The 23,320-nt window shown below is 38.9% G+C and overlaps 1 protein-coding gene across 3 annotated transcripts in view; it reads right to left on the reverse strand.

The window, feature by feature from the left end:
• Positions 1-23,320, reverse strand: part of INPP4B (inositol polyphosphate-4-phosphatase type II B) — a gene marked incomplete at its 3' end in the record, with an annotated part of 719,784 nt that overhangs the window by 571,547 nt on the left and 124,917 nt on the right. For all 3 annotated transcript variants that reach the window (XM_082653036.1, XM_082653035.1, XM_082653034.1), the window contains exon 2: positions 14,918-14,980. The remainder of the gene's footprint in view (positions 1-14,917; positions 14,981-23,320) is intronic.

A 23,320-nucleotide genomic window follows, 5' to 3' on the forward strand; every position in this document is an offset into this window, starting at 1 on the left:
CAGTACAATTATTTATTTTGCTTACTGTCTGTCTCCTCTTACTGGGACATAAGATCCAGCAGAGCAAGGATTTCTGGCTATTTTGTAGACTACTATATCCCCCGCATCAAGAGTTAGTGGTCCATAGTAGGAGGCCATTAAAATTTACTGAAAGAGGAATGACTTTCATCAATCATGTATTCTTCTTTTGATGGTGGTAGGCCTGAGTACACATGGCCTTGTAACTCTCCTACACTAGTCTATGCACTATTACAGGTGTAATATGATTTTTAATAGGGCTTTTAGCTATTAAGCAAAACATATAGGAAATTGTCTGAAATTCATAACCAGGGCTTAATTTTGTGTTAGCAGTGTTCCTGATGGCTGACCCTACAAGATGCAGGTATCTTCACATTGGCCTGGTTGTACAGATAATACAAGTGTCCTAGAGATGCTACTCTGGGGTCCCTCCTTTTTATCTACTTCATCATACAATCAATTCTGTTGGCCTAACGGGTGGTAAAGATAATTCGATTCCTTTCCTTTATTTTCCTGACAATAGCCCACAATTGTGTAATGAGAGGAGAAAAATATTAGTAACTTATTTTCCCCTGAATTCCAACCAAATCACAACCTTAGATTTTTTTGTTTATTTACTACTATAACATTTTAAGAAACATTTGCTCCGGTAAAAACACTAACTAACCCATTAAGAATTTTCCCCATTAATAAATAAGTACTTTTTCCCTCCATTAGGGAGATAAAAAAAAAAGTCAATTTAATCAACTTAATCTTCTCTCTACTCCCCTAATTTATCTCCATTTAATTTTCACAAGCTCACAATAACTCACTTAGGCATTACTATTATCCCCGTCAATAAATGAGAAATTGAGGCATAAGAGACTAGAAGGCTTGTTCAGGATCACTCAGATGTCAGGTAGAAGTGCTATGATTTGACTCTGGAGCCTAAGGCATGGAAGGAGATATGGATGACAAGATAGAGGAGATTGTCTTGAGAAATGCGATTGATTGGGGTAAGGGTAAGAGCAACGCCTACATGGCTGGGGTGACCAGGTAAATAATGGTTCTTCCAATGATCTATATAGGAAAAAGAGGTTTAGCGTACAAGTTTATAAGATCAATTTTGGATGTAAGTATGAGGTGCCTGTGGGAATGAATTTTGAAGCTCAGAATGGTGCCCTGGGCTGGAGATATAAATGTGGAGCTTAAAAGTAGTTAGGTAGAATCCAAAATCCTAGAGGGCAATACGTTCACCCACAAAGAGTTCCCTACATTTGGCAAATAGAAAAAAAAGAAAAAAAAAAAACTGGTTATCTACGAAAGAGGAGTTTTAATGGAATGAGAGATTGAATGAAAGATTGTTACAGGTCAAAGAGTGAATGGTTAGTGAGAAAGCAGAAATGGTGATAGTGATCTACTCTTCTGAGAAATGGTTATTTGCACAGAAGAAGAAAGTGATTGAACACTATCTGGAAGTCACAGGAGCTATTAAAAGTTTCTTTGCTGGGCTTCCCTGGTGGCGCAGTGGTGGAGGGTCCGCCTGCCGATGCGGGGGACGCGGGTTCCTGCCCCGGTCCGGGAAGATCCCACATGCCGCAGAGCAGCTGGGCCCGTGAGCCATGGCCACTGGGCCTGCGCGTCCGGAGCCTGTGCTCCGCAACGGGAGAGGCCACAGCGGTGAGAGGCCCGCGTACCGCAAAAAAAAAAAAAAAAAAAAAAAAAGTTTCTTTGCTAATCATCTACTTGTGACGCCTTCTAAAACTGACCTTCCTAGAAACATAGCTCTGAAAGTCTCACGTCCCAGGAAAGACCTTCCTGGAGATGGTTAGCCATCTTCTGACTTCCCAGGAACCCTCCTGAAACAGCCCTCCTTAGAAAACATTCCATGTTATGGCCTCTCCCACACCATCAGGGTCCTAAGATCCTGCTCATTGAGGAAAGTTAATCTGTATTGGATGGATGCTAATGGCTACAGTGTTATTAGGTAACTTTTGTGTTATAAAGCAAGCCCTCTTGGGAATTCATGTTTTATTCTAAAGCAACATTTCACAAAGTTTGCTTTCTTGAAACCTAGCCTCTGGATGCAGTGAGTATTACATTAAAAAATACTAAAGTAGGAAAGGTTCCACGGTCAACGAATTTTAGGAAATGCTGGGTTAAACAGAGTTAAACAGGTTTCTTTACAGCAGGATTTTCAGAGACTAATATTCTAATGTGCATCATAAAACTACAGGAGGGAGATATAAAATTCAGCATTTTCCAAAATTACCTGATTATAAGACTTTTTAAAAGTGTTATCACATGGATCAGAAATTTAAGAAGATGCCCTCCCATAGGACCAATGCTAGTGGAGGTTATTTCAGGCAATGTGACTGATCAGAGATCAAAATCAACACCGTTGGTTTTTTTTTTTTTGCGGTACGCGGGCCTCTCGCTGATGTGGCCTCTCCCGCCGCGGAGCACAGGCTCCGGATGCGCAGGCCCAGCGGCCGTGGCCCACGGGCCCAACCGCTCCGCAGCATGTGGGATCCTCCCAGACCGGGGCACGAACCCGCGTCCCCTGCATCGGCAGGCGGACTCCCAACCACTGCGCCACCAGGGAAGCTCTCAACACCATTTTAATTGTACCAAGTACCATCCCATTGAGCAGCCATGTTTGCTTTAGTTCACCCCACTTTTAGCACTCTCTTCACATGATGACATTAATTCGGGCACAGTCCCTTTTATAATGGAGATGGACCCTTGCTTGAAGATTTAAACATTTGCTTTCCCTTTTGATGAACTAAATTCTACGGACTCCATAATAAAACTGGGATTAGGGCATATAGTACATTTCATTTCACAGCCCTGTGTGACTGACTACACGTGAAATAATTCTGGTGAATTAACTTGTTGATCGTTGATATTATTTCCCTGCCTTCGTTTTTTCTTTTCTTTTATAGCTTGTAAGCTCAGTTGTTACCAGGAAAATCAATAAACAAGCTTTCAAGAAAATTTACACCTAGGGAGAAGAAAGGCCCTTCTTCCTGGAAGTTATTCTTTTTCTTTTCTAAGGGAGTAATATCCACTCCACAGCCAGAGTTCACTTTCAAGTCAACAGAAGCCCAGTGTGCTCATGAGGACTCTCTGCTGGGAGAATGGGGCCCCCAAGTATTTTCAGAGGGATAGCATTTGTAACTGGGATAACTTCTGTGAATTGAATTTTTCTGAAAGTCAGGCAGGACTAAAGAAAGGGAACTAATGTAGCCAAGAAAATAAACCATTATCCACATGTCCAGGGCCTAGAAAAGAATGCAGGAAAGGCTACAAAAGACAGTCTTTTCGTGTGAATGTAAATGAAACATAACCCTATTAACTAGAGCAGAGATTCTCATCTCTGTCCTCTCCTGGAGCTCATACCTAGGAGACAGAGACCACATCCTTTAGAGTTCTGCTCTGGGTCAAAAGATTTTTGTCATTGCATGCCAGTGTTTAAAGGAGCTAGCCTCGGACCACATGTGGCAAATTAGAGCAGCACCATTCAAAAGAACATCGTAAGATGGTGGAAATGTTCTACAACTTTGCACTGTTCAGTATGATGGCCAGTAGTTACATATAAATGCTGAGCACTTGAAATGTAGCTAGTGTCGTTAAAGAACTGAATTGCCAATTTTATTTAACTTTAATGAATTCAAATATAAATAAGCTCATATGCCTCGTGGCCACCATATTTAACAGCATAGGGCTAGAAAACGGAAGTGTGAATTCATCAAGTCAGGATTCCCAGCCTTTTAATAGGGGCATAGAGCAATATGCATATCCCAACCCATGTTCCCCAACCATTTCCATCCCTGCAAAGCTACGTCACAAAGCCAATGGGGGTCAGGGGAGGAGTGCAGAACAAGCGTTGAAAAAAAATGTCCACAACTACTTGGCAAATTGAAGTAAGTTTAAGTAAAGGCACGGGTCAAAGTGGAATGGCAGTCACTGGGTGGGAGCAGGGTCTGACATATGTTTAGTAAATAAAGGGAGTCCTGAAGAGGAGCTACAGGGTAAGAATGTAATGACAGTGTTGCAGTTGTCTATGGCTGCGTAACAAATTACCCCAAAATTTAGTCACTTAAATCTATGACATTTGTTTTGCTCATGAATCTGCAACAACTTGGGCAGGACCCATGGAGGGAAGAGTGCATCTCTGTTCCACTCATCATCACCTGAGTTGTCCCAAGGCTGGGGGCTGGGATCATCTGGACTTGTTTACTTGGATGATGCTGGCCTTTGGCTGTTAGGCTATCAGCCAAAACACCTTACAAATGGCTATTCCATGAGGCGTGTCTCACAACATGGTGACTGGGCTCCAAGGGAAAGTGTCTAGAAAGAAAGAAAGTCAGGAGGATTCTGTAAACTCTTTATGACCTCACTTTGAAAGTCCCATAGCATCACTTTGGCAGTACTGCTCTGCTCATTAGAACAGACATGAATCCACTCAGGTTCAAAAGAAGGGAAAATAGTCTTCACTTCTTGGTGTGGAGTGCCAAGGAGGTTCAGGAGGAACACGTGGATTAGAAATATTGCTGTAGCCATTTTTGCAAAATAATCCATCACTGTTAGATAACATAGTTCAGGCTTCCCATGATAGAAACCTTAGTCAAACCAAACTAATAACAAAATAGAAATTGATTGTTTTAAGAAACCAGTTTAAGAAACCAGTTTCAAGTATGGCTGGATCCAGTGGCTCAAATGATATAATTGCAACTTTCTCATACTTGTTCATTCATTCTATGTTTCTTGTCTCTTTCTTGTGTCTGTCTGTCTGTTGGTCTCTCTCTCTTTCCCCACCCCCAACTGTCCCATTATCCTCTCCAACTGGCAGAACAAAAGATTACCGGCAACTCTAAGTCAATATCTTGATAATTTTTGATCCTAAAGGAAGAATCTTTCTCTTGTATAACAAGTTCATGGAAGAAGAGTGATTAATTTTGTTCAGGTCACAAACCCACCCCCTGTCCAATCACTGGGTCCTGGGAAATAACGTTCCATAATAGGTCAGGTGAAGGTCCCCAGTCCACCCTAGTCATAAGTTATTTAACCTCAACGTATTTCAGTTTTCTCACGTGTAGAATAAAGATTCTGGTAAATTGACTGTAAAAATGACCCTAAGTCTCTACTCTTCTGTATCCAACCAATTGCAGTGTGACTTTGTAACTCCTTTCATCCAATGGCAGTCTATTTTCCCATCCCTTTATTCGAAGCTAGACTTGAGATTTGCTTGGCCAACAGAATGTGGTCGAAATGGCCCTGGGCTAGTTCTGACTCTTTAGCATTTCTGCTCTTTTTCTCTCCGAGCTCTGATACCACCATGAGGACAAGCTCAGTTTAACTGTTGGGGGAACAGAGATTCCACAGAGCAAAGCCAAATCAGCCTAGTTGTCCCAGCCAAAATCACAGACACATGAGAGAATTCAGCCCAGATCAGCAAGACAAACCCACAGCTGACTTTCCAGCTGCCTGCAGAGACATGAGCAAAGCCACTAAGACCAGGGTAAACCACCCATATAATCTGCACACCTGTGCCAATGAGTTTTGCTCACTGGGTGTTTGTTCCACAGTATTAATGACAAAACTGAAACAGATAACAGTAGGCCCTAATGCTTGGTACTGTGTTTAGAACAGTGCCTGGCATCAAATAAGCAGTCAATAAATATTTGCTATTATTATTATCCATGACAGCACCACACAGAATGTGTTTCCCAGCTTCCTGAAGAAAATGAGATGTCTCCCACAAGTGTCGTGAGAGCCAATACAGAACACTGATCTATCAAGTTTTTTGCAATTTTAATAAATTAGTAAGAAAAGTATCAAAAGCTAAGCATATTCTAATAATGGAAAGTAAGATATTTATTGCCAATGTAGCAAAAGTACATGATCTCCAAAGCCCTTCACATGTCCTGTACAAACATCTAATATTTGACCTATGCACAGCTAACATATCACCAATATCACCAATTAGATCAAATATCAAACTTCTCCTAGGAAAAAATAGACAGTAACATTTTTATCACATGATTAACTGTCGTTAATGATATTTATATTGCGTCAAAAGTTGGGACAAGAGTAATTTTATCTGCCCTAGTATTTTCAGACATAATAGTTTCATGTCTGATGCTATTTTCAACTGCAGACTTTAAACGAATACATGCATTGGTTCCAAGAAAACATGATTATCCACCTTACCTTTACAAAAACTGGAGAAGCACATGACTGAGGTTCAACTCCCTGATCACTGTATGCATATGGTGTGTGTGTGGGGAGCTGGGGTTTGCTTCATGGCTACTCTTCTCTGTCTACCCTCTCTCTCTCTCAGATAAGGCATTCACCCACTTAAACAGCTTCGGGCAAATTCCATTAGTTTCCAAACTCACGCTGTAACTTCTCTTTGGAACTCAACTCCACATTTCCGTTTCTGTTTGACTTTTGTATTTGGATGTTCTGCCACCTCCTCATCCTCAAAAAATGCGAATTCATTGCCTCTCTGGTCATCACCCAGCAAACACGTGTATGGTGTTATGTGATCACACAAGGGAAAGAAATCTCCTAATTCAGTTCCTTACACATCACAGAAGCAGGCTGAGTGATAATTCTCACCAATCCTGTTATTACTCCTGTTCTCCAGTTGTGTCTTCATACCCTAGGTATGGCTGTGGCAAGTATCATTAGCCTATTTTTTTTTTTTTTTTTTTTTTTGGTACGCGGGTCTCTCACTGCTGTGTCCTCTCCCGTTGCGGAGCACAGGCTCCGGACGCGCAGGCTCAGCGGCCATGGCTCACGGGCCCAGCCGCTCCGCGGCATGTGGGATCTTCCCGGACCGGGGCATGAACCCGTGTCCCCTGCATCGGCAGGCGGACTCTCAACCACTGCGCCACCAGGGAAGCCCTATCCTACTTTATTGAAGAGGAAAATAATACACCCAGTTGTATAGATAGTCAAATATAAGAGTATTGGTGGGTGGGCAGGTAGAGCTGCAAATACACACCGATGAGATTAATCATCACTGTATGAAGAAGGATAAGAGTTGAGGCTAAATTTTATGGAAGTGAATTTTGATACTGACTTGATAGAATTAATAGTAGCTAACATATATTAAGCACTTACTATGTGCCAGTAACTATTACAAGTTAATATTAATATGCTAAGTTAATATTAACATTAACTCAATTATTTATGTATTTTTCTTGAACAGTTTTGTACAATAAACCAATACGAGATCCCCTGGGTTAAACAGCCTGCATTAGGTCAGGAGCAATAAGCTAATAAATCAGCAATCTGGAATTTGAATGCAGACCATCTGGCTCCTGAGAAGTGTCCCTACCACACTCTGCTTTCTGAAATGAAGAATAAGAAGTTGGGGAGGGGAGAAAAAAGTAACAGCAAATGCAAAGTCAACAAGGTAGAAATAAGTCAATCATACACAGGCATGGGACTCAACCAGTTTGTACGGGCTACGAAGCCACACCTGGGTGAGGAATTGGGTGGAAATGAGGTTGGGAGGATTTGAGATGCAGCAGCAGAGAAGTGGTCTTTGAACGTCAGGCTGAGCTGTTTGGACTTCTGGAACCACCCAAAGGGAACCTGACCCTCTGTCTGCTTTAACTTAATCCGTGTCAACACGCAGGCAAAAGAACAGGTTGAAGAGAAGGCATTGGTGCATATGGAAGTGGGAGTTAGTTTCTTGATGTGGAGCTAAAACACTTTCAAACTGGCAGCAACTCTCACTCAAAAGACTTCACAGGCTTCCCTGGTGGCGCAGTGGTTGAGAGTCCGCCTGCCGATGCAGGGGACATGGGTTCGTGCCCCGGTCCGGGAAGATCCCACATGCCGCGGAGCGGCTGGGCCCGTGAGCCATGGCCGCTGAGCCTGCGCATCCGGAGCCTGTGCTCCGCAACGGGAGAGGCCACAGCAGTGAGAGGCCCGCGTACTGCAAAAAAAAAAAAGACTTCACATACATCTGTGTCATTGAACTATCTGCAAATGATGAAGAGAGGGACAGACTGAAGACAGATGCCCTGGTCCCATCCCAGTCCTGACCCCCTTCTGGAGGGTTAAGTTCTGGAAGCACAGGAGGGACTATTATACTCAAGCAAGCTGTGTGCTTCCGCACCAGGTTCAATGCTGAGAGTGCCTTAACTGAACATCTGGCTAATAATGTACCTTCCATGTATTAATGGCACTCACTGCACCTGCTCCATCTGAGGAAATTACATGGGTCAAGTAACGGCAGCATGATTTCAAATGTTTGGCTCATCACCTACAAACATAATCAAAGAATAACAACCACAGTCTTGGGGAAAATCTTGGTTAAGTCTTTTTCATTAGCAGTTCTAAAACAGAAAGGCAGAAAATAAGAAACTTGCTGATAATCCCGTAAACCAATAATTCTCAAATATAACAAGTTCAATGTGAAAGGAATTATTTCCTTAGCCCCCTCCCCGAACCAACTAACACAATTTTTTGAAAATCTTAAAAGTGATAAGGGTGTAACATCTACAATTAGTATATTCCTTGGTAAAACTGGTTTCAGGAAAGGAAATGTTTCCACAATTCTCTTTTCCAACTTTTGCTAAGGTATTTTTTTAAATGCATTGAAAGCAAAATTTTTCCAGAAGAGTTGTTCCAAATGCGAACCTTTTTTCATACCTTTTTCATAACCATTTAAAAATCTGCTTGATGCTTAGTCAACTCCTAACTAATCACCTAAGACTGAGTTTCAACTGATAACTAAAATCCAGCAGATTATCCTGAACCTTCCTGGTAATGTGAATCAGATTTGACCAAATATTAACTGCATTATTTAAAATAACATTACTAGTATCTATTGAACATTGACCAATACTATGATTTTTTATTAATTTCTGGAAAAAAAAAAGCATTTGCTATACTTTTACCTGCCATTTTAAGGACTCGACAATTACATGTATTACATGTCATGAAAAATCACATTCTTTTCGTATTTCTACACTGTTTTCTTTGTCAACTGGTGAGCAAACACCCATAATACTCTTTGGCATCTATCAAAATGTTCTGAGTATCTTGTGACAAGAGAGCACAGATCCAGGAAAGTTTAGACATTACTAAGGAAACAGTGCACAGATGTAGATGCTGAAAAATTAATACCACCCCATCTTCTGATAGGCTGTAGCTCCAAAAATGCTTCTACAGAAACTGAGTGAAACAAGCCCAAAGCACAAATATTCGTGCCATCGCAGCATAAATGAATCATAAAGCATTAAAACAGAAATTTCAAGCTTTGGCATCAGGTCCAATTTCTGAGCAATTCCTCAGCCTTACACATATTCTTCATGTCATCTCATTGGTAGAGAGAATACTGGAAGTAAAAGTAACCTGTCACAAGTGAACAAAAACAAGTTGAAAAACTATTTAAATATCTTATGATGCTTGTAGTCTTCCTCCTCATATCTCAAAAAATATTTTTTTAACCTGCAAAACAGGTACTTACTATCCTCAGGTAAGATGTTCTAATGAAGTACCAATTTTATTACTAATTAAGGCCACAGAAACCCTAGGAGGCTGCTGCTGACATCTAGTGGCATAATTTTTTAAAAGTTATACGCATTAAAAAGATAAATCTAGAGAGAGAAGGGGACAGACATGCATACATATGCGCCTTCAAAGTCTAGTGGACAGCCCATGTTACAAATTAGTTGCCTCTGCTCACACCACTCTGCCTCCAGTGACGTGCTTCCCCTTCCAAAGTAAGGCTACTACCGCAAAACTGAAGAAAGGAAAACCAACACATCTGCTAAAGCCTTAAAGGAACCGTTTACCCTCACAGTCCTGTGTCTTTTACTGGGAATTGCCAGTTCCCTGAAAGCTCCAATTCCCAAAAGCCCTGTCCTGACCCTAACAGTCCTAATTTTATCTCAACTTCCCAAATAACCATAGTCCGTCCCCAGTTTCCACACCTATTAGCCTTTAGGTACTTTTAGGGTGCCAGCCTAAAGAGATTTGACTGTAGAGCTGAGCATATGTTATTTCAGACTGCATGTCCACAAACATACCTGCACATTCAAAATGGCCATAAAATCCCTATGCGTGAGATTCAATAATTATTGAAAACTTAAAAATAGCTCTCAGGGACTGCTTTAATGTTTCCAACTATCCACATGAATGATGAAATTGATATTGATGTGAAAAATGGTAAGAGCATAGAGATCACTTCTACAAGCAAGTAAAAAGATTTTTTCTGTAGCCTCTATGTGTCTGTATGTATGAGTGTGTAAGGGGTGCATATGTGTGTGTGTAAAACAAGAGAAAGACTCAAGTTCTACACATACCCCACTCCCCCTAAAGCACTTGTGAGTACAGTAGGTAAACACTGAGTTGATGAATGAGGTGGCAAATTACAATATAACTTTTTTCCCCTATTGATTCTAATGTAAGCTATGAAATAGGTAGTGTTTTACTCTTAGGCGTCTTAGTGTCTTTGTGGAGTAGCTCAGGTTAGATTTTCCTCCCATCACATGTGCAAAGTGGTACAAAGCCAATGGGTGATCGAATTAGGCAATGTCCCTTTGGTGAAGGGAGTATACTTTTTTTTAATTAATTAATTTTTTGGGGGGGCTGCATTGGGTCTTCGTTGCTGGGCACGGGCTTTCTCTAGTTGCGTTGAGTGGGGGCTATTCTTCGATGCGATGCACGGGCTTCTCATTGCGGTGGCTTCTCTTGCAGAGCACAGGCTCCAGGCACGCAGGCCTCAGGAGTCTCGGCACACGGGCTCCAGAGCACAGGCACAACAGCTGTGGCGAATGGGCCTAGCTGCTCTGCGACAAGTGGGATCCTCCTGGACCAGGGATAGAACCGTGTCCCCTGCATTGACAGGTGGACTCCCAACCACTGCACCACCAGAGAAGTCCGGGAGTGTATCTCAAGAGTTGAAAATTATTTGCCTTATAAATTAGTATATTTGAATTTAGATTTTATTCACATTGAAAAGATATGATAACAGGAGAGAAGGTTCTCAAGTTAGTCCTAATTAATACAAAACATTGCTAAATTATAATTCTCATAGTACAAAGGAAACTTCTAGCCTTTTAAATATTCCTTCGGTGGAAATCTTAGAGATGCAAGGACCTCATTCCTTCGAAGTCTATTTCACTCACAAGTGGGAGTAAAAGTAGAAGACAGAAGGATCTTCCTTACAGTCTCACTGAAGGAAAAAAAGTCCCATGTCTGTGTGTGTATCTTTACACATAATAAAGTTCTGTATGTACATATACATACATATTTAAACACACACACACAAAAGAGCTACTACAGAGCAATATACGCGAATCAGTGACAGTGTGACAGATAGTAACGGACTGAATATGGGTTAAGGAAGAGAAATAGTTGTAGCATGATGAGGAACTCAGAAAGCCCCCTAAAGAACAGTTTTAAGGTATGTAGGCTTTGGAACAAGGGAAAAGAAGACTGGACATTCTGAGTGGAGTTATCAGCATAAGGAAAGACAAGAATGTTTAGGGTATACAGTGTAGTAAGAGAGAAACCAATACGGTAAGAAACATATGTGGGGAGTCAATGCAAGAACTTGAACATTAGCAGGAGACAATTCTAGACAATGCTATGGCTTCTGTATGACTATTCCATCAAGACTATTCTTGGGAGTTTTCTTTAAAGTTTTAAAAAGATGGAGTATCCCACAGAATCTAACACTCAGAAGAGTAAAGTAAAGAGTACCAAGAACTTTGGCAAATGATGAAAATCATAAAAAAACAAAAAAGGCAAATTCATAAAAATGATCATAAGAACTCTTCCTCATATAAAGTCCTCTTTAAGAATTACTTTTTAATCATTTCTCAGTGAAAGTGTTCAATTATTTGTTCTCTGACTTTCAGTTTAAATTCTCTTTCGGAGCATATATGCCTGATGTTATAGCCCTATTTCTGTAAAGCATTGTGTCTATCCTATGTGAATGAGTCCAAGCATCGTGACAATTACATCACCCCTTTCATCACATGTGTAGAGGTATTTGTAACTCTCATTGTAATTCATGGTCATTAACTTATTAATCAACCTGAAAATCTGGTGCTTTACTTTCCATTGTTACTTTATAGTAGTTTATAAAAAATAATATAAAATATAATTTGTAATAAGCTCTTAAAATATCAGAAGAATTTTATTCTTTAAAAAAATTTTCAACGTGTGCTACACCTACAAAATATTCTACAGCCAATAATAATAAACCACAATGAAACCAATCTCTAAACAATATATTTATACCTTATTTCTTAGTGCCCTAGAACATAAAGAACGCTGTATACTAGCCTTATAACAGTTTATTTTCAATTATCAAAAATGTATTTAGAGTACATCAAAAAACTGCTGAACCCTTAATATCCCATTTCACTTTCCTACAGGGAAGTTAAATATATATGAAAATAATACTTAATATTCCTACATAATACAAATAAATTACAAACATGAAAATTTCTTAATTGAAATTCAACTTATTTCCAGGACATATAAACCTGTGTAAAAATAGAACAGAATAATGGTCTCTATTTTTGTGCATAATCTTACTAGGTACAGAGAAGGATATTTTAACCCAACTAGGTTAAGTTGCCTCTATTTTGGGGCAGCAAAATTAAGAATATTGTGACCAACAGACATCAATAACTTTACATAGCGAAGCACTACATGAAAACTTATTTTAGACCCTTTTTGAAAAAGTCAAATGTAGAACTTCCAGGTATCTGCACACACAAAAGTTCCTGTTAACCCAAAAGATTGCTCTCCGAGCCCCATTGCCAGAGTTAATGGTACACAAAATGAGTGTGTTAGTCATTGCGTGCAACTGAGAAAGGCTGAATGGTCCCATTTGTCCAAAACTAGCACCTTCACTAATATGCCTTGAACTTCTACTATTTAAACACTGAAATTTAAATGCATATATCCCATTTAGGATAATAGAGACAGAGCATCAGAACATTAGCACTCTTTGCCTTATTAACAGGAATATTTTATAAAGTTGCAAACACCCCTATTTTAATGAGTCCAAAGGACCAACCTAAAGAGGTGATGACATGAACACCATTTCTCCCACGCCAGTTACTGTTTCACACCTCACTCCCAACCTCCACACAAAAGCCAGCATCCTAGAGTATAATCTCTTTGGGAGTGTTATCAGACCAGAGCGCTTGGACTGTCAATATACAGAACTGGTTCTTTATTGGCACATCGGGGAGAAGCAAACTTTGTTACTCCGGGTACATGATGCTGGATATTCTGCCACATTAATGGGAATTTCCCTCCTACACCGCAACTCCCTCTTTGCTACATTCAGTTCGAAGTAAGTTTATCCCTATCTTAAATAAATGAAATCAAAGCCTAACAAAATTGAATGTATTAGTATATACATACCTCTGAAAAAAGAAAAATTTCACATGAATGCATCCTGGGTGGTCTGTGCTCTCTTCATTAGCTCCATCTCACTCAGTGTGTTTCCTTCTCTGTCTTTACTGTGTCATCTTCTACTGATTCCGCCTCAGCCAGCATTTTTCTACCATACATCTCCCTATGCTTATATCACAGCACTCAGCTTCAACCCCTTCCACATACTGTCTAGGTATTAGTTTTCATTATAATGCCTCTCTTTAGGGAGTCACAGTTAATAGTTCTAAGCTAAAGGAAACCCTCCATTGATTTCATTAACCATTTAAAAATGCCTTATAGTTTGACTTAACATTTTAGTATAGTGGACCTACAATTGAAAATCAACATTACAGGAGAGAAGCTACTTCCTTAAGGGGTTTACGCCTCTCTTGAAGCATTAACTAAAAGCCAAAAATAAGTAGAAACACCCCAGTTTGTAATTCAACCTAACTATTTTTGCTCCACTGCAAATTAAAGTTCATAAACCAGTTTTCTGCTGATGTCCATTAAATTCAAATGCTTCCTTTGTTTCAGCACTCATTTGTTTTATAGGAATTCGACAATTTGTCAAAAATAGAACCCAGTTAGTTCCAATTAGTATGTGACCTGGTACACATTTCAACAAATCCAGTATGTGCGTTGCTATATACAAAGCGACATCATATCTTCATAGCTATATAAGCAGATAGTATTGATAGATGGGTTTAGTTCCCAACACAATTCTAACTTTTCAGAAACTTTTCTATTAAAAACTCTTTTGAGACATCACCTTTATTCATAAATCATACACACATTTTATATCTGCATCTACGTCCCACTTTGCTTACACGTATATGTCATTAGAATATTTGCATGATTGTTCATATTCTTAGGCTAACATATATAAACAAATCACATAGCAATTGGAAAATTTAGCAACTAAATATGCAGTCATTGAGTATAATCAGGCATGCTATTCAACAACTGTATGACATAATTCAATCTTTCCAAAGAAAATATATGTTTTGTGTAAGAGTGTCTTCGTCAAACTCGATGAAGTTTTTCTAGGAATTTGTACTGAACTTTTTTGTCTATTAAAAAAATAATATGTAAAGCCATCTGACTGATGCTTAAATAAGAGGAAAATTTTAATTAAAAGAATCTCATTCTCTTATTGTCTACCATTTGTAAATGTAATACACTAATTGGACCTATTTCCAAACAGAGTACAATCTTCTAGTCAAGATCCTATCCACACATTAACATAAATACAAGAGTAGTGTTGGAAAATTCATCATTAACCACAGTGCTTCAAGCTAACATATATTTTAAAATTTACTGGTCACTTCCTAAATATGATGGTCATCAAAAATCATTCCTTTTACTTTTCAGATAATGATTTACTTTTTTGATGGATTATTCCATAGTTAAAACCAGTAATCAAGAAAAACCAACCAGTTGAATGTATCAGAGTTAAACAGACTAATATATATATTAAAATAAGCATTACCTTGGTCTGATTTTTCATAAAGGATAGCAGATCTCTTGCCAGGTGACACCATTTCTTTGGGTTCTGTGGGTAAAAAGAAAAGAGATTAATAAAAACAACCTTTCTTTTCACCCTTTAAATGCTTCTTAAAAACATTTATTAGTAATAAAGGTCAGAGAAGAAAATCATTTAACAAAATATTCAGCTCCGTTCAGCAGCTGCCTTGGGAACCACTTGCTTTAAATGACAAATAACTTCCCCAAAGGCCCCCTCTCCCCTGCAGCTGAAAACAAGGGTGACTGCCACAGATCCTCAGCCCTGTTTTCTTTGCTTCTCTCTCTTTTCTCACATGGGAACAAGACTAGCACTCGAGCAAGGAAAAGAATTAGCTTCAATCATTTCAAAAGATAAGATGTAATCCATGTTGGGACAGAACATTTACTTGGAATGCAACAGACTGAAATGGAATTTGCAATTATCTAAATTAGTTTCCTCCCTCCCCCAGCGAGTATGGCTTTTAAAATGTTCATGCAAGTCTGGGTATTTTTCTATTCTGTCTTTCCACAAAAATGATAAAATGAGATATTGTGGATTGACTTAGTAAATAATTGCAGATTACCCTCCTTAGGAGCTGCAATTTTAGAGCTTTTCTATGCTGCACTGAGGAGAAAAGTACTTTATAGGAGTCAAAAGTTATGAAAATGTATCTTTTTCCTTCCCTTAGCATATAACCATCTTGAGGAGTGTCCCATAAAAGATTTTATTGCATCATTATCAGAATGTTCACACTGCAAGATAAGAAATTCAAGTCTAAGCCATAGCTCTCCAGGAAGGACTATCATAGATAGGTAAGAATTTTAAATTCACCCCTTAAGAAAGTTATTTGACTGAAGAAATGTTAACAGTTAAAAGCAACGTTGATTATTTGACTGTAACAGTCATTATAAGAACAGTCATATAACTGCAATCACCAAAACATCTTACTAGCTGTGTGAAATTAGGCAAGGAAATTAGACTCTGTAAACATTCCTTTCTCATCTGTAATATCAGAATGCTAATTCTTTCTACTTCAGAGAACTGACAGGATAAATAGGTGAGATAAATACACAGAAAGGACACAGAATTAATGAATGTTAGCCAAGATAATCATGAACATTACTATTACTATTATTATCATTGTTCTCCTTTTTTTAAAAAAATCTTGCAACCCCTTTGAAAATCACTGCCCTGATGAGCCACATGGTGGAATGATTAAAATCTTACCATACTGGTTGTTACTTGATTTGCTGATTTATTAGTCACACTCTGTGATGGCAAAGGAAATAAAGAGTTGTTTTAGGTCTTTGGGCAGGTAAGAGAAAAAGATTAAACAGCGTTTCAGGAGAATGAGTAACCTCTCACCCCACTGCAGTAGCTTCCTTTGACTTTGCTGGGGGTTTTAATTTAAATATGTCCTCCAAGAAATTGGGATACTTCAAGATTCACTTAAAGCAACTGACCCCTGTCTGCTCTTGTAAATATTCAATCCAATTCAGAAAACATCTACTGAGCTCCGATTGCAAGGAAGGGTACACCAGAGACTTTAGAGAAACCATTATAAATAGAAAGGATTCAAGAAAAACAGTTTAGTGGAAGAAAGGTTTGTAAGTAATTCATGAAAAAACCATCATTAAACAACATACAACAAGACCCGTATATATGCTATCTATAAGAAACCCACTTCAGACCTAGGGACACATAACACACTGAAAGTGAGTGGATGGAAAAAGATATTCCATTCAAATGGAAATTAAAAGAAAGCTGGAGTAGCAATTCTCATATCAGAAAAAAAGACTTTAAAACAAAGACTATTACAAGAGACAAAGAAGGATACTACATAATGATCAAGGAATCAATCCAAGAAGAAGATATAACAATTGTAAATATTTATGCACCCAACATAGAAGCACTTCAATACATAAGGCAAATACTAACAGCCATAAAAGGGGAAATCAACAGTAACACAATCATAATAGGGGACATTAATACCCCACTTTCACCAATGGACAGATCATCCAAAATGAAAATAAATAAGGAAAGACAAGATTTAAATGATACATTAAACAAGATGGACTTAATTGATAATTATAGGACATTCCATCCAAAACAACAGAATACACATTCTTCTCAAGTGCCCATGGAACATTCTCTAGGATAGATCATATCCTGGGTCACAAATCAAGCCTTGATAAATTTAAGAAAATTGAAAACGTATCAAGTATCTTTTCTGACCACGACGCTATGAGACTAGATATCAATAACAGGAAAAACTCTGTAAGAAATACAAACACATGGAGGCTAAACAACACACTACTTAATAACCAAGAGATCACTGAAGAAATCAAAGAGGAAATCAAAAAATACCTAGAAACAAATGACAATGAAAAGACAACGGCCCAAAACCTATGGCATGCAGCAAAGGCAGTTCTAAGAGGGAAGTTTATAGCAATACAATCCTACCTTAAGAAACAAGAAACATCTCAAATAAACAACCTATCCTTACACCTAAAGCAATTAGAGAAAGAAGAACAAAAAAACCCCAAAGTTAGCAGAAGGAAAGAAATCATAAAGATCAGATCAGAAATAAATGAAAAAGAAATGAAGGAAACAATAGCAAAGATCAATAAAACTAAAAGCTGGTTCTTTGAGAAGATAAACAAAATTGATAAACCATTAGCCAGACTTACCAAGAAAAAAAGGGAGAAGACTCAAATCAATAGAATTAGAAATGAAAAAGGAGAAGTAACAACTGACACTGCAGAAATACAAAAGATCATGAGAGATTACTACAAGCAACTATATGCCAATAAAATGAACAACCTGGAAGAAATGGACAAATTCTTAGAAATGCACAACCTTCCAAGACTGAACCAGGAAGAAATAGAAAATATAAACAGACAAATCACAAGCACTGAAATTGAAACTGTGATTAAAAATCTTCCAACAGGGCTTCCCTGGTGGCGCAGTGGTTGAGAGTCCACCTGCCGATGCAGGGGATGCGGGTTCGTGCCCTGGTCCAGGAAGATCCCATGTGCCGCGGAGTGGCTGGGCCTGTGAGCCATGGCCGCTGAGCCTGCGTGTCCGGAGGCTGTTCTCCATGGCAGGAGAGGCCGCAGCAGTGACAGGCCCGCGTACCGCAAAAAAAAAAAAAAAAAATCTTCCAACAAACAAAAGCCTAGGACCAGATGGCTTCACAGGCGAATTCTATCAAACATTTAGAGAAGAGCTAACACCCATCCTTCTCAAACTCTTCCAAAATATAGCAGAGGGAGGAACACCCCCAAACTCATTCTACGAGGCCACCATCACTCTGATACCAAAACCAGACAAAGGTGTCACAAAGAAAGAAAAGTAAAGGCCAATATCACTGATGAACATAGATGCAAAGATCCTCAACAAACTACTAGTAAACAGAATCCAACAGCACATTAAAAGGATCATACACTATGATCAAGTGGGGTTTATCCCAGGAATGCAAGGATTCTTCAATGTATGCCAATCAATCAACATGATACACCATATTAACAAATTGAAGGAGAAAAACCATATGATCAACTCAATAGATGCAGAGAAAGCTTTCAACAAAATTCAACACCCATTTATGATAAAAACCCTCCAGAAAGTAGGCATAGAGGTTACTTTCTTCCACATAATAAAGGCCATATATGACAAATCCACAGCCAACATCATCCTCAACAGTGAAAAACTGAAACCATTTCCACTGAGATCAGGAACAAGATAAGGTTGCCCACTCTCACCACTATTATTCAACATAGTTTTGGAAATTTTAGCCACAGCAATCAGAGAAGAAAAAGAAATAAAAGAAATCCAAATCCGAAGAGAAGAATTAAAGCTGTCACTGTTTGCAGATGACATGATACACTACACAGAGAATCCTAAAGATGCTACCAGAAAACTACTAGAGCTAATCAATGAGTTTGGTAAAGTAGCAGGATACAAAATTAATGCACAGAAATGTCTTGCATTCCCATACACTAATGATGAAAAATCTGAAAGGGAAATTAAGAAAACACTCCCATTTACCATTGCAACAAAAAGAATAAAATAGCTAGGAATAAACCTACGTAAGGAGACAGAAGACCTGTATGCGTAAAATTATAAGACACTGATGAAAGAAATTAAAGATGATACAAATAGATGGAGAGATATACCATGTTCTTGGATTAGAAGAATCAACATTGTGAAAATGATTCTACTACCGAAAGCAATCTACAGATTCAATGCAATCCCTATCAAACTACCAACAGCATTTTTCACAGAACTAGAACAAAAAATTTCACTATTTGTATGGAAACAGAAAAGACTCCGAATAGCCAAAGCAATCTTCAGAAAGAAAAACGGAGCTGGTGGAATCAGGCTCCCTGACTTCAGTCTATACTACAAAGCTACAGTAATCAAGACAATATGGTACTGGCACAAAAACAGAAATATAGGTCAATGGAACAGGATAGAAAGCCCAGAGATAAACCTACGCACATATGGTCACCTTATTTTTGATAAAGGAGGCAAGAATATACAGTGGAGAAAAGAAAGCCTCTTCAATAAGTGGTGATGGGAAAACTGGAGCTACATGTAAAATAATGAAATTAGAACACTTCCTAATACCATACACAAAAATAAACTCAATATGGATTAAAGACCTAAATGTAAGGCCAGACACCATCAAACTCATAGAGGAAAACATAGGCAGAACACTCTATGACATAAATCACAGCAAGATCCTTTTTGACCCACCTCCTAGAGACATGGAAATAAAAACAAAAATAAACAAATGGGACCTAATGAAACTTAAAAGCTTTTGCACGGCAAAGGAAACCACAAACAAGATGAAAAGACAACCCTCAGAATGGGGGAAAATATTTGCAAATGAAGGAACTGACAAAGGATTAATCTCCAAAACATACAAGCAACTCATGCAGCTCAATACCAAAAAAACAAACAACCCAATCCAAAGATGGGCAGAAGACATAAATAGACATTTCTCCAAAGAAGATACATAGATTGCCAACAAACACATGAAAGAATGCACAACGTCATTAATCATTAGAGAAATGCAAATCAAAACTACAACGAGATATCATCTCACACCAGTCAGAATGGCCATCATCAAAATATGTACAAACAATAAATGCTGGAGAGGGTGTGGAGAAAAGGGAACCCTCTTGCACTGTTGGTGGGAATGTAAATTGATACAGCCACTATGGAGAACAGTATGGAGCTTCCTTAAAAATCTAAAAATAGAACTACCATACGACCCAGCAATCCCACTACTGGGCATATACTCTGAGAAAACCATAATTCAAAAAGAGTTATGTACCCAAATGTTCATTGCAGCTCTATTTACAGTAGTCAGGACATGGAAGCAACCTAAGTGTCCATCAACAGATGGATGGATAAAGAAGATGTGGCACATATATATAATGGAATATTACTCAGCCATAAAAAGGAATGAAACTGAGTTATTTGTAGTGAGGTGGATGGACATAGAGACTGTCATACAGAGTGAAGTAAGTCAGAAAGAGAAAAACAAATACCATATGCTAACACATATATATGGAATCTAAAAAAAAAAGAAAAAAAATGGTCAGAAGAACCTAGGGGCAAGACGGAAATAAAGATGCAGACCTACTAGAGAATGGACTTGAGGATACGGGAAGGGGGAAGGGTAAGCTGGGACAAAGTGAGAGAGTGGCATGGACATATATACACTACCAAATGTAAAATAGATAGCTAGTGGGAAGCAGCCGCATAGCACAGGGAGATCAGCTCGGTGCTTTGTGTCCACCTAGAGGGGTGGGATAGGGAAGGTGGGAGGGAGGGAGATGCAAGAGGGAAAAGATATGGGGATATATGTATAACTGATTCACTTTGTTATAAAGCAGAAACTAACACACCATTGTAAAGCAATTATACTCCAATAAAGATGTTAAAAAACCAACAACAACAACATACAATGTGTTGAAGCAACAGAACAAATTGAAAGAATATTCTGCAGTTAGGAAAGGGTCATTTTAAAAATAATCATATGATATCTCTTATATGTGGAATCTAAAAAATGATACAAATGAACTTATTTACAAAACATAAACGGACTCACAGACATAGAAAACTTACGGTTACCAAAGGGGAAAGGGGAGCAGGGGGAGGGGTAAATTAGGAGTTTGGGATTAACATACACACACTACTGTATATAAAATAGATAACCAACAAGGACCTACTGTATAGCACAGGGAGCTCTACTCACTGCTCTGTAATAAGCTATATGGGAAAAGACTCTGAAAAAGAATAGACATATGTATATGCATAACTGAATCACTTTAGTGCTGTACACCTGAAACTAACACAACATTGTAAATCAATTATGCTCCAATATAAAATAAATTTTTAATAAATAAATAATCTTTAAAAAAAATTCTATCAGAATAACTGAACTGATGTACACTCAGTCCTGACCATCAGTCCTGTTTGGTCTAAGAAAATTTCACAGGAGGGAAGGACTTGGAAAGACTAAGTCTGTCAGGTAGGTAAGTAGGGATGGCAGTTAAGGTGACATTACATGGAGTGAGGGTAGACCCTTAATCTAATATGACTGGTGTCCTCATAAGATGAGACACAAATACAAACATATACGCAGATGGGAGAATACCACGTGAAGAAAAAAACACAGAGGGAGATGTCCATGTAACTAGGGAGGCAGAGATGTGCTTACAAGCCAAGGAATGCAAGGATTGCCAGCAACACCGGAAGCTGAGAAAGTCATGATCCCCTAGCGCTTTCAGAGAGAACATGGCCCTGCTGACATCTTGACTTTGGACATCTTGCCTCCAGAACTGTGAGAGAATAAATGTCTCCTGTTCTAAGCTACCCAGGTTGTGGTAGTTTGTTACAGCAGCCCGAGGAAACTAATGCAACATCTTTTGAGCCAATAAGAATTAGGACTTTACCCATACCCTGAACACTTGAGGCTTAAAAACAAACAAACAAACAAACAAAAAACTTATAGTTACATTGATTCACCATAGTCTCGATTTAGAAATTAGAATACCCAGCTACATATAAAAAGCTGACTTGAACTTCAAATTGTCTACCCTCCATAGCTAGGATCTGCTGCAGTGGAAACCGGCAGCCAGTGAAGAAGGTCCCCTTTTGTTTCTCCAGGTCCTTCCTCCCCAGCCAGTTAACCTTGGTTCCAATGCCTCTGGAATATGGGAGTGGAGTGAAAGAGGGGAGGTGGGGACAGAAGTGGTCAATGGAGAAGGAAAGGTGACGTTCTGGTTACTGATCTAAGTGGGCTGCTATATATTTAACGCTGATTCTTAACCAATGGATTCTTTTCCAGGTTCTTCAGTGATTGCTCCCTCTTCTCCAATCACTGGGGACCTTTCATCTGTACAGCCCTTGATGGGAGTCATACATCTCACTTTATCACTTACTATATCCTCAGCTCCAAGTGACACCTTCAGTTTCTATCTGCTGAGACCAGCTCAGCCTCAGGGTAGCCTTTGGGGACAGGACCTAGACAGCCTCATGATGACATTCATGTTCACTGCACACATCTGCTCCACAGGGAACTCTCCAGCAAACCCTGGGAAAATGGGCTAATCCCAATTCAGCCTCTTTCCTTTGTTCTACCATGAGCTGCTCACTAGCTCATCTCCTGGCCTTTACATTCATTAGAAACCAGCACTGTCTCTACTGCCACCTCCAAGACTTCAAGGAATACATATTAAACTCTCACTGAATCTCCTTGATGCACCTCTTTCTAGCACTGAGAGAGGAAAAGTGGAAGTGGTACACAACCTACCTCCTTGTGGACATGGCTAGTGAAGCCTCAGTTCACTAAAAAGAAATCAGCCTTTAATTTCCAGATCCCACATCCCTTTCGTATTGGGAACGTAGGGATTGTCCAACTAGCTCTCATGCTCCTACTAGGGAATTTCTACAAGGTAATGTGTCTCATATATCACTTTGCTGTCTGATAGCTATTGCCTTAAGAGGTCAAAATTTTCCAATTTTACAGCCTGTGATATTAGTTTTCATAATTTGCGCTTTAAAAGACCCATGGGGGAAGCAACTACAAATTGTAAACTATGTCTACTGGATTTTTTTTTAAGTTTCCTGAACATTCCATGAATTTTACATTGTTCTTCAATATAACTTCTCCTTTTCAGTCAGGAAGGTGCTCAACGGCTCCCATGTTCTTCTATCCCAGTTCCTTTTCTCCATGTCTATTCCTTCTGCTTGTGGTTCAATTCTTACTTTTCAACACCTTCAAATTTACTGCCTTATTAAAGTTTTAATGCCAACTTCTCCAGAAAGTGATCCCCAGGTACTTTGGACTCTGTTGATTTTATCATTCTCTGA

The sequence above is a fragment of the Grampus griseus genome (assembly GCF_964374135.1).
Source record: "Grampus griseus genome assembly, chromosome: 4".
In the NCBI taxonomy this organism is placed as follows: Eukaryota; Metazoa; Chordata; class Mammalia; order Artiodactyla; family Delphinidae; genus Grampus; species Grampus griseus.